The sequence below is a fragment of the Arachis stenosperma genome, chromosome 8, assembly GCF_014773155.1.
Source record: "Arachis stenosperma cultivar V10309 chromosome 8, arast.V10309.gnm1.PFL2, whole genome shotgun sequence".
Taxonomy (NCBI): Eukaryota; Viridiplantae; Streptophyta; class Magnoliopsida; order Fabales; family Fabaceae; genus Arachis; species Arachis stenosperma.
In genome coordinates this window covers 34,303,412-34,316,322 of record NC_080384.1, presented here as the reverse complement: position 1 = coordinate 34,316,322, position 12,911 = coordinate 34,303,412, and the positions used below count along the sequence as shown (strand labels likewise).

General features: G+C 29.5%; 1 pseudogene; it reads right to left on the bottom strand.

Moving 5' to 3' along the window:
• Nucleotides 1-286: 286 nt before the first annotated feature.
• LOC130945855 (uncharacterized) lies at nucleotides 287-1,577 on the bottom strand (annotated as a pseudogene).
• Nucleotides 1,578-12,911: the final 11,334 nt, after the last annotated feature.

The window sequence follows — 12,911 nt, the reverse complement described above, 5'->3', positions numbered from 1 at the left end:
AAATTAGAATTCAATGGTATTAGAATTATCTTTAGAATTACTTACAGCAATATGAAACCTACTACCAAAGATAGTGCAGAAAAGTACTACCAGCAAATTATAATTGAAGTATAATTAAAAATATCAGTAGCACAATGTTAACATACTTCAAAGATTTCAATACTAGTCTAGAATTTTGACATCTCTTGAACAATTAAAACAAAGCCTTGAAAAAATGAATTCAAATAACAATAATTTATCATCTAGTACAAATGAAAAAATGACAAAACTAGGAAAGATAAAAACTCTACGCGCCATGTTCTCTTCTCCATATTTCCCACATCTCGGTTGCTAGGTCCTCACGCCATTGAGTCCACTCATGGCTACTTTCCACAACATCAATTGTGTCAGCTTCATCAACTATAGTATCATCTCCTACGGGTATGTGTTCTTGCAAAAGAGTTGCATCTTCTTCGGGATCAACATCCATGTTCATACGAATAAAATTTTGTAACAAACAACAAACAATAATAATGTGGCTTTGAACCCTAATAGGATAGAACGAGGAACTTCATAGAATTGCCCATCTTTTCTTAAGCAACTCAAAGCACCGCTCAATTACATTTCTAGCCGAAGAATGCTTCTTATTAAATAACTCTAGACGATTTTGTGGTGCCCGATGACCTTGAACCCACTCATTCACATGATAACGAACATTTCTATAAGGAGATAAAAATCCTCTCCCATTGGTATAGCCAGCATCCACTAAGTAATAACACCCTAAAATGGAAGGATGAAAAAATATAAGAAATAATCTTTAATTCTCATAAACAATAGTTATTATTCTTTTGAAAATATTTATTTAGACATACCAATAGGTATTTTCAAGTCATTACGTCGAGTAATAGCATCCCTAAGCACCCTTGAATCAGATGCCGATCCTTCCCAACCACTAAGGACATAGACGAAATTCATGTTCCGATTGCAAACTCCTAAGACATTGGTGGATATTCTAGATTTCCTCGTCCGATATCTAGATTTATCACTCTTCGGGACTGTGACATCTATATAAGTTCCATCTAATGCTCCTAGACAACCCTATCAAATGTAAAAAAAATTAGTTATTACACGCAAAGTAAACTTGACTAATAAAAATTGGAGATACATACACGACCTACCTTGAACCATTTCCATCTGGGATCTACACAATCTTCCGGTACAGGGTCTGCCTTTGCAAATAAGATACTTTGGATACGCAAAACCGAACACAATACCTTGTGAAAATACCTACTAATAGTTTCACCAGACCTATAGAACCTGACTTGTACGCTGCGATTTTTGGTATGGTGAGCTAATATGATTAAGAAAGTAGCTACTTGCTCGCCTATGCCAACATGACCATCTTCGTCTAATCCACCTTGAATTTGTAGCAATTCACATAAAGTTGCAAATGCATTCAAACTCATTCTTAACTCCCATGTGCAATTTCTATCTCCACCCTCCCCAATGATATTATCTAATGCATCTCGCCTTAATGGCAGTGTGTTCACTCTTCGACCAATCGAAGAATGACCGCGCCTTCTATTCCTAATATACATATATAAAGTGACTAATAAAAGCAGCATTAACGTGTCAAATTGCATTCTCATAATTCAGTAATATCCAACACATAGCTTAATTTGTTCAGAACGATCCATCATCACTTCCTAAGAAACAATAACAGTTAAATACATAAATGAAGAACTCTAACAATTTGTACAAATAGAAAAAACACTCAATTAAACTAAAAATAGGAAAAACACCCATTACATAAGTATATACTCACATAATCAAGTTCAAAGCATACTAATAGATTTCAAACTTAAGTAACCAACCAACTAGCTTAAATGCTATGAACAAAATAGGAAAGATATGATTGAAATCTATACATATCAATAAAAATGTCAGCTGAAAAATAATTAAGAGTTTTAATATGTAATTTTTTATTAATTAAATTAAAGAAAATAATGCTTTGAGACATGTGATTGATAACTTTCTAGGAAAAAATTAACTCTAACTACTATCACAATGAAATAACATCTAGACTTATAAATTAACATGTCAAAAAAGAGAAGATTTGCAGCAGTGATACATATGAGATGATGCAGAACAAAAAAGATATTTCACGGAGTTAACGCCAATTTTTTTTACACTATAATATTTACACATAAAAATTATTTAAATATTGAGTTTGTGGTTCAAGCATTTAACAGCAATGCATCCGCAAAAAAAATTAAAAATTTCCTACCAATCAATACTTCAATAACTAAGAAGGAATGGAATTTGGCCCACATGCAAAGTGAGAAAAAGGGGTTAACATGATAAACAGTACTATCCACCTGAGGATGGCAAATAATTGAACTTTTACCAATTAAGAAACAATAATTAAAAACTCAACCAAGTCCCACTCTTCTAACCCAATTAATCAATTCAAATTCCTATATTCGACACGTTAGAATCAGATTCCACTCCACCCAAAATAACAAATAAAAAAATCTACACAACAGTTGAAGTTAGAAAATCATAAAGATGCAAGCAAACTTTGCAAATCAAAAAAGCTAAAACGGTGCGTTAGAAGGGAAGTTGGAAGAGCAAACTTACAGATTCAGAATTTCAAAGAGAACAAAATAGAGCTTATGTTGTTCCTCCCTGTCTCGCTCTCAAGAGCCACCGTCAGTATTTCAGTATACAGAAGGAATTATCACAGGTTAGGGTTTCAATCAAACAAGGGAAACATTTGGAATTTCAGAAAAATGAATGAGGATAAAATTGTCTAAAAAAATTGATATAGATCCGTGTCCATCGCTCAAGAATCGTGTCTCACCATTTTACTGAGACATGAATACATGTTCTCTGTGTATGTATGTGTGTAAGCGTGTCCTTCTTTTTTTTGTGTCTCATAGTCCAAACAATAGACACGCTCCATTGTGTCTATGTCTTGGCAAGACACACACATGAAACAAACGGAATGTTAGTGTACTCAGTTGTTTTATTTCAATTTTAGGTTTCATATTTGTTCATATGACAAATTCTCTTTCTCTTAGTCTTTTTTTTCACACTTAATTTTATTTTTCTCACTAAAATCATATCTAGACTATGATTTCTTCATGGGCTAAGTACAAATGTAAAAATGATATCTTACTAGAGATTATTAGGAGAAATTCTAACTCCAACCTTTCGAAGAGCATTTGCTCCACATGAGAGGAGGTCAAGAAGAACATTGTTTGGTGTATTGGTAATGGCAGCCACATCAAATTCTGAGAGCATAATTAGGTACCGAAGATTAGCACCCTGTCTCGTTAGTCTATTCAAGTGATTACCAACCAAACTTAGGGGCACTTCTAATGGATTTTCTTTCTGTTTTAGGAGCTCGGAACGAGGTGAAATTGAGAGAGTAGTGGCTATTAGAGAACATTGTCGATAAGATAATCTTCATGTTTCATCTTCTCTGTGAAAAGGCAATGACCACATAGTTTGGATGGGATTCTTTGATGGGTCGTTCAACCTCAACTCAACTTATCAGTTTATCTGTGACGTGCTACCAATCCTTACAAATCTTTTTTTTTTGTTTGGAATTGGTGATGGTTCGAACGAGTTAAATCATTTATGTGGCTCATAACTTGTGAAGCTATCATAAAAAATTATAAGAGAAAAAAAAAGACATTTTACTGATTTAACTAAGAGTATTAAATATGATTTTAATAAGGATGATTTTTTGCATATTATAATATTCTAAATTTTTAAAAATTAAATAATAAATTAATTATAATTTATTTTATTTAAAAGAATTATTTTTTTAAAAATAATTAAATTAAATTTTATAATACTCTAAATTTAAATTTTATTAAAATTTTTAAATAATTTTTATTATAATAAAATATTTTAAAAAAATATAATATAAAATTATTATTATTATTATTATTATTATTATTATTATTATTATTATTATTATTATTATTATTATTATTATTATTATTATTATTATTATTATTATTATTATTATTATTATTATTATTATTATTATCTTTGTTCTATTTAATTTATTTGGCCAAAGCCACTAAAAGAATGAAAAAAAAGAAATGAAAGACGTAGTAAATATATATATTCATATATATATATATATATATATATTTATATAACATTTACTTATTAAATATATAAGCTTACTAATCATTCATCATTATCACTACCGAATCATACAAAACCAAAGTGAAAAAAAAGTGTTAACGTGGCTTGCTATACATACATATATACACACACTAATAGTTACACATGTTCCCTTCATTAATAATCATGACACCTAATTATTTTCTATCATACTTATCATTACCATCTAATCTTCATTTTCCTTTTTTGGAACCGAACCAAAATTGAAAGAAAAGAAAGCAAGAGTGACCGAGGGTGAGAGAGAACCATGGAATCTCCGAGCTTTCGATTTCGATTTATTACATTTTGTAATTTTAATAAAAAATCTAATTTGATAAAAGTATTTATATTTTTCTTTTTTATGTGCTAGTATTATTTTTATTCGATAAAAATTGACGGTGATATAATTTTCTTTCCTTTTAAGTTAGGTCAACTTGAGTCTTAAGAGACACAAACAATTTCTAACGCTCTTTAGCAACTTGGTCAAAAACCTTTTTTAAAATCTTTGTTGACTTTGATTTTATACGGAAGTAGGAGTTCAATTTTAAAATTATAAGTTTTTAATTCATAAATGCTCAAAAGCTTAATGAACAATTGCAAATAATTTATAATTGTCTGGACTGATTGAATGACGAATTTGTGTTAGATTTGTGACTGTAAAAATAATTTGAATTTAATAAATATGTATTTGAATTTCTGAATGTTTGAGAATGCTAAAGATTCTTATTTATAATTGGTTCTGATGAGAATTGTTAAAACTGTGGCTGTGAATAAATTATGCGTATATTTTGATAAAATGATGTATGAATTGAGAATAGTGTATGGATTGAGATAAGTTAAGAAATGATGAAAGAAAGGGAGCCCGTGAGAGTGGTGAAGTCTATTTTAAGGAGATGTTCTGCCAAATTCTTGTAAAAATATACGAAAAAGTGATTTTATTTTGAAAACCTGATTTACAAGCTTATTTTGAGAAATGACTCTATGTTAAAAAAGATTTGATTTACATATTTACTCATATTGAGAAAATTGTCTTTGTATTAAAAATTTGATTTATTAGTAATGAATAGAGAGTTGAAAAAGATTTTGATATTGGAACTGGTTAGATTTCAGATTTGTAAATGTTTTGAATACTGGACTTAGGTTGTTTGATTTATTGAAAGTGAAAATAAATTTATAGTATTGAATTTGATATATTTGAATGATCAAAAAGGTTTTTAAAAATTGAAAATGGTTTGGTAGGGACTTTTGAAGGGCGGCAAATTCTAGATTTTAAAAGAAATACTGCAAAAATTTTATAAAGCTCTGAGACTTGTTTAAAACGTTATCTAAGGAAAAGTTAAATTTAAAAACTATATTATTTGTTTTTGATTAATTAAGAAAAGAATAAATTATGCTATGATTTTGAATGGTAAAGAAAAGCATTTTGTTTTGAGGTCTTTTATTAAGAAAATGAATTTTTCTTTAATTAAATGTTAAAGAAGTTTGAATATATGGAAATTAAAGGTTTTAACGCTAAGGATGAAAGTATATCTATATGGTGATGTGGAGGTATCACGTAAGAGTGATTGATTATTTGGTGAGCGGAGGTATGTACAATTAAGCGGTGATGCGGAGGTATGTTTAATAATGTAGATGATGCGGAGGTGTGTGTATGTAATTGGTGATGTGGATGCATAATAAAGAGAAAGAGAATGAAAAGTGTATGATTGAATGGGCTTTATGCCAAAGTGCTAATGTGGAAGTGCCCGCCTGAATGATAGTCTAAGATTGCTAATGCGGGAATATCTGCCTAACTGATAGCATATTGTATGTTGAATGGGCCTTTGTGCCAAATTGCTAATGCGAAAGTGCCCGCCTAACTAATAGCATCAGATTGCTAATGCGAGAATATTCGCCTAACTAATAGCCTGTTTCTTACTCGTGATGCCTAGATATCCTAACTGACATGGGTTTGCTCATGATGATAATTGTGCCTGATTGACACGGTAAAGAAATCATATTCGGGGTTCGCCCCGAGTAACATCGAGTTGCGGGTAAACAACCGATGCGTGAGCTCATGGCCTGTTTAGGACAGGTATGCATCATATTGTTTGCGCATTTGTATTTGGTTGTGTTTTACTTGTTGTATTTTCTCTATGATGTGCTGATTGTTGTATTCTGTCTTGCTTGTGTGTTCAATTGGGTCTCTGGTACTATTAGTTTATGTATTAAAGTGAATAAGAATTAATGTTGTGAATGAGTTTTATTTTAATTTTAGAAATTTTAAAGAAAGCAATTAATTGTCTAAAGTAAAATTAAAAAGAATTTTCAAAGGCTTGATAAAGAATAGTTTTACTGAGTAAAGTCAATTATTCGCATTTCGTTCATTACTTTTACGGCATTTACTTTCCCAACTGAGAACATGCGAGGATAACGTTTTAACTTCCCTACAGATTTCTGTTTCAGCAACAGGTTCAGGAATCCTTGGCGCGGAGCCGCTACTAAACATCGAAGCTATATGTAAATATGTATTTGTATTTTCTGTAGTTGGTTTAGCTTTAAATTTTTTCCTCGCCATTTATTGTCTTTGGTTTTTAGAGTGGTAGGACTTGTATTTGAGAATTTTGAAATAAGTCTATGTATATATTGCTATGTGAGTATATATATTTTTGTGATTAAGAGTTTTAAAGTAAAGACCTTTGGTTTTCTTGATTAAAATTTCAATTCGTATTCGCAAAGGCTCAATATTAAATAAAGATAGTATAAAATAAAAAGGGTTAGAGGTAAATAACACCTAAAATTTTTGTACGATCACGAAGTACTAAAAGTTAGAGTGTTATACATGTGCTGCAAGACTATCCGTATGCAAGGTTGGTGTAAAACTGTCTTCAGATACCAATTTCGTGCCACGACTTTTTCAACCTAAGCAGACGTGAGTGGATGGTGGAGAACCTTAAAGCTAGAAACGACTGACCTATTCTTTTTGGCGTTGGTATATTTCTTTTTTGTGGTACTACCAGAAGAGGTTAATCTTTGAGGACCTCATGATGCACCCTGTTGCCACTGTGTCCTCCATTCATGTTCGTGCCTACGAGATTATGAATACCCTCAAAAATAGTCCAGCTCCTCGAAGACGGATTCGGAACCATGAGCAACTCATTAGATGGGAGCTTCCAGATGAAGAAAACATTAAGCTCAATGTTGATGCATTATTTTTCTGAAACTCGAGCAATGCGGTGTGTAGGGGTGCCTTTCGGGACCATTTGGGGAGGTTTTTGATTGAATTCTCTTGCAACCTAGGAAGTTGCTCCATTATGCATGCAAAGCTTTGGATATTGGTGAAAGGATTACAAATCACTTTAGCTAATCATTACCATCGCATTACTATTGAATCAAATTCAGTAATGACGATCTCCTTCATTAAGAATGAGTGCCTGTCTTTCCATTCGTGCAGTGCTATTTTGGAAGATATCTCTGTCTTTGCTCGTTGGCTCCATAATGTTGACTGGACGCATACCTTGCTAGAAGCCAATGCGGTGACCGATGCCTTGTCCAAGAAAGGACAATAATTATCATATGGTCTTCATATTTTTGATAACCCCCTCTTGATGTTAAACTCTCTCTGTACTCTGATTGCTATAAATTCTATAGGCTACGGAGAGTTGGTTAAGCTTTAGTTTTTTGTTTTTATTTTTGAGTCTTTACCTTTTCTGTTTCACAAAAAAAATAAAGAAATTATATGTGATTCTGAGCACTTTATTTGTTATCCAGGGTATAACTAAATTGAACTTAAAAAGGATAAAAAATTAATTTTATAATAAAAAAAATTAAAATTTGAAATTTTAAAAGATTAAACTAAAATTAATATATAATTTATAAAAAAAATTTAGAAGTTTGAAAGGTAATTGTATCCCTCTTCTTTTGAATGAGATTTTGCCTTTACTATGTCTTTTGAATTGTTTTTGCCTTACAGCAACAATATATAGTTGATGAATTGATTGCATGAATCAAACAATATTACCAAAGCCTTGATATAGATTATCTCCTAAATTTGTGATTAGTCATAACTTAGTTTGATTGTTTCATTATCTGTTAATTCCACGCAGTTATGTAATTTTAATTGATAATACATATATATGAGTCAAATTGTAAACTCAAACTTAATTTAAATTATCTATTGATATATATTTGTTTTGTTTGATTTTGGTTTAATTTAACATAGGTGTCGATTAAATTTATATCAAATATTTTAATTTAGAGAATTGATACAATTCTTCTAAAAAAGTAAGCTCAACCCGAGACTTATTGATTGTAGTGTCGAAATTAATTTTATAAGTAATAAAATTAAATTTTGAATAAATAATAATGAAACTCCGAAAAAATATTACACCAAAAGAAACTTAAAGAATGTTATCAAAATATTCTTAAATAAGGATGTAAATTAATGAACAAAGTTGGATAAAAGAATATTAAACAAAGAAACAAACTAAAAACAATAAAACACTAAAGGTAAACAAATGAAAAAAGACAATACTTGAAAGAAATAACAAAAATAAATTAATTTCATACGCACTCACATGCGCTGATATTTCATAATCTTTTTTTGCATCAGTGTGACTAGAAATTTATAGAAATTTAGTGTAATCTGAAGTGTTGAATGAAAAATCTCTTTAAAAATTTGAGTTAAACTATAGTTAAATGATAAGTATTTTAAGTTGATATATGCTTACAACATTTAACCAATAATAATTGATACGTTCATGTTAAAATTTGTAGGAATTTCATGCATGGGGATCAATGTACGAGAAAAAATTTGAGTATGTTTTTGTGACATTTGTTGCTTGTAAGACCTCTGAAGACATGCTTGCTGAATTAAAGGTTAGAAATAAATTTCTAGCATAGAAAGTGAATCACAGAGATACGGTATGCTTTAACAAAAAGACCATGAATTGGTTAATTTTATTATGATGCAGACGCACTTTAGAAACACGCATGTTGTTGAGTTGGATATTGCTTCAAAAGAGGAACTAAAGTATATAGAACGTTATATTACATAACTTCTTTCCAAAAAATCTGTCCAAATTACCAACGAAAGAGATGGTAATTGTTAATTTTGTTTTGTTTAGGTTTAAAGTCCTTTTACCATTTTAATGCAATTTTTTTCTTAATTACTAGCTAATGACCTGGGAGTTATCATTTTCTTTTAAGTAGACTTAGGTTATTGTTTGCATGTTCATATTTTCAGTGTCAACTGAATATTCAGGCGAAATAGTTGATGACACTCTAGATGGGATAGACACTGATTCAAAAGATAATTTAGATGCTATCTCCTCCAGTGGATATGACAACTTCAGGCATGTTGAGCTCAATAAGGTTCTGGAAGAAGACAATGAAATTTTATACACCCAACATAAAGAAGATGGTGTACATGCTGCAAAAAGGAGTTTTGATCTGAACAAAAAGTCATGGTTTGGATATGACTTATCAGATCCTTTATCACGTGATTGTAGTAGATTTGTGACAAAATATTTTTGGCCAGGTGAATATGATATTGAAGAGAAATTTTGACTCAATACTTGTTTGTCTATTTCAAGAATTCTAATTGTTAAGCTCTATTGAACTTTGTTTTCACTTTATGAATTCAGACGTTGGCTTGATTTTTTTTTTCAATTTATGCTTGAATACAAACTCAAAATGCGCTGATAGTACATGAGAAAACCCCAATCGTAAATTTGTGCACATTATTATGTAATAAAAAATTTTAATTCATGAATTATTTTTTACATAATACAAAATAGAAATTGTATCCAATACATTAACTTACAGCGTTTGAAACATGTTTTTCAAAAAAAATATTAGCGAGATCTTGAGTAGACTTGACAAGGCAATGTTTAAACGAAAAATTTCAAGTTAAAAATATATTGTAGCGGTTGAAAAAAAATCGCTGCAAAAAGCTCATCAAACATATTTGTTGATTTAACATTTTGTGGCGGTTAAAGCAAAATTGCTGCAAAATGTGACGCATTTAGTAACCTCTTTCAAATCCGTCGCGCTAACTGTTGCCAGATTCTATTTAGCGGCGATTTTTACTAAATATTCGCTACTAACTGCTGATTTTTTTTGTAGTGTTTCTTTCAATGCCGACTATACTAGTCAACTACCTCTGTGTTGTCAATCATATTCTATAGTCGAAATAATTATATTGTGTCAAATTTTTATGCTAACAGTTCTTAATAATTCATTTATTATCTAACATAAAAAAAATTACTAAATTTTTAAATAACTTATTTATTGATTAAACTTAACGGTCCATAAATTAGCAGATGAATGAATTGCGTCTGGCAATTCAGCTTAGCAAGACTTGGTACCAACTGGATTTTGGATTATTGATTGATAAAGAATCACGATTCAAGAATGGGTGGTCATGCTAATTTGCCTTATTAAATCTTTGCCTCTTGTGCACCGCAAATTATTGGATCCATGAGGTTAGTTGTCTTAATATATATATATATATATAATAAGAGTTTAGTTTTTATATTAGTTGAAAATTTTTATATAATTATCTAATCAGATTTATATATTTAAATAATTTTTTAAATAACAAATTTAAAATGAGTTATTTTTGTTAATGAATAATAACTGTATAAAAAATAAATTTATATAATAATCTAACTATAACAAAAGTTTTACTAATTTATGTCCTAAAAATATAAATTAAATATATCATAAAAAATATTTTATAAAAATTATTGTAATTTTTTTTACGTTTTTAATGTATTAATTATATCAAAAATAATAAAAAAATTTATTATTATATTTTTAAAATATTTTCTTAAAACACAAATTAGTTAAATAATCTTAATAACAATAATAAAAAACCGTAGACCGACCATAACCGGAACATTATGAGGGGGTAGGGCAATATAATAACCCATAATAGAGTTGTTTAGGAGTTATTGTCACATTGTTCAATTCTGTGTAAAAAACTAAAACTAATAACCTCTAAACAACAATAATGTATAGTAGATACGGCAAGAAAGGGAAAAGAGATAGCTGTCAAATATTCCCCATGTGAATTTCAGAATACACCCTTAATTATTTTTTATTTTTCATTTAACTTCTATGATGAACTCCTATCCTCCTTCACTACTTCAAGTCTTCAACCAATCATTCATTCACCCACTCTTCATGCATGCTCAATTATTGGCCAAGAATGTCGAACCAAAGCCCAATTGCATATAAATGTTAAAAATTATAAAAAATTTATTATATGTCCTGGGATATTGTGCTGAGATATAGATTACTCCATGTTTGCCATATCCATGCCGTGTGATACAAGTTCATGGTCCCGTAGCTAGTTAATTACTTATCTCCTCCCATTATTACGTCAACAAATTATTTCTAGAAGATATCTGTATATATATAAATTATATTTTATTTAAATTGTTAGATAATTTAATTAAATATGTTAAATTATTTAAAAATTTTATAATATTATTTTCATATGAAGTATTTATTATTATGGAAAGTGGAAACCATTGTAATATCAAAATCTACAAAAAGCAAGCAATTGATTCTCTTTTTTCTTTTTGAGTAGTATTTTTAGACCATATACTAGTTTATTTGCTTGTTGAGGTTAAGTATGTTTAATTCAACGGTTTTGAGGAATTTAGGTAGCGTTTGGTAGAGAGACAGAGATAGAAAGACTGAAATTGAGAGATAGAAACTAAGACATAGAGAGTGAAATAAATTTTAGTATTCTGTTTAGTGTAAAGTGGGAGATAGAAATTGAAATAAGAATGAAATTTTAATTTAATTTGTACAAAGGGTAAAATTAGAATCAATTAATTGAAATAAAGGTATTTTAGGTATAAAATATTATCAAAGTTTCAGTTTCTATTTTTAAAAATTTTAGTCCCCTGTGCCTCTACTTTTTGGAGGTACTAAAATACTAAAATTTTAGAAATAGAAACAAAAATTTTAGTATTAATCTCTAAACCAACAAACATAATATTAAATTTTAATCTTTCAATCTTTATCTCAATATCTCAAAATAACAAACGCTACATTAAGAAACAAAAAATGTCGTAAGTTTGGATTTGTCTCTCTATTCATTAATTTATATGATGCACTAAAAATATTTGACAATTTTGTACGGCTTTTAGGCTTTATAGTTTAAATACTCTAAATGTTGTTACAATTATTTTTTATTTATATAATCTTGTATATGTCATGGAATTAATAATTATACACACTTTTATTCAACTTTTTAAGTTTTTCACCTATTGAGAAATGCCACGTAAGTTCCATACCCGCGTGTTTTTGTCGTTACATACATGTTCATACTATATGGCAGCATTATTGCTATTTTATCTCTTTATATTATAATATGAAGACATAATTTGTTAAATAAAACTAATTTAACTAACTTGATAGGATCCTAATCCATGCACCGAGGGTTGGATCATCTCATCACTATTGTTCTCTCAACTTTGCAAACCCTTTTTATTTTATTGTTTAGTAAGGAGTTTAAATAAGTGGATGTACTAAGAAGTTATGATGAAAACGAAATTGAAGATAAGGGCGTGGGTGATAAACAAGATCAAGAACGAATTAATGAGACCAAATTAAAGCACTAGAGAATGAATGAACATGATTCATGCTCAACAAAAAATAATGCTATGTGGGACAGCAATGCAACTTCACGAAGAGCCTTTAAAAAAAATCTCATTTGTTTGTGGCATTATTGTTCTAAGAATTAAGATTGC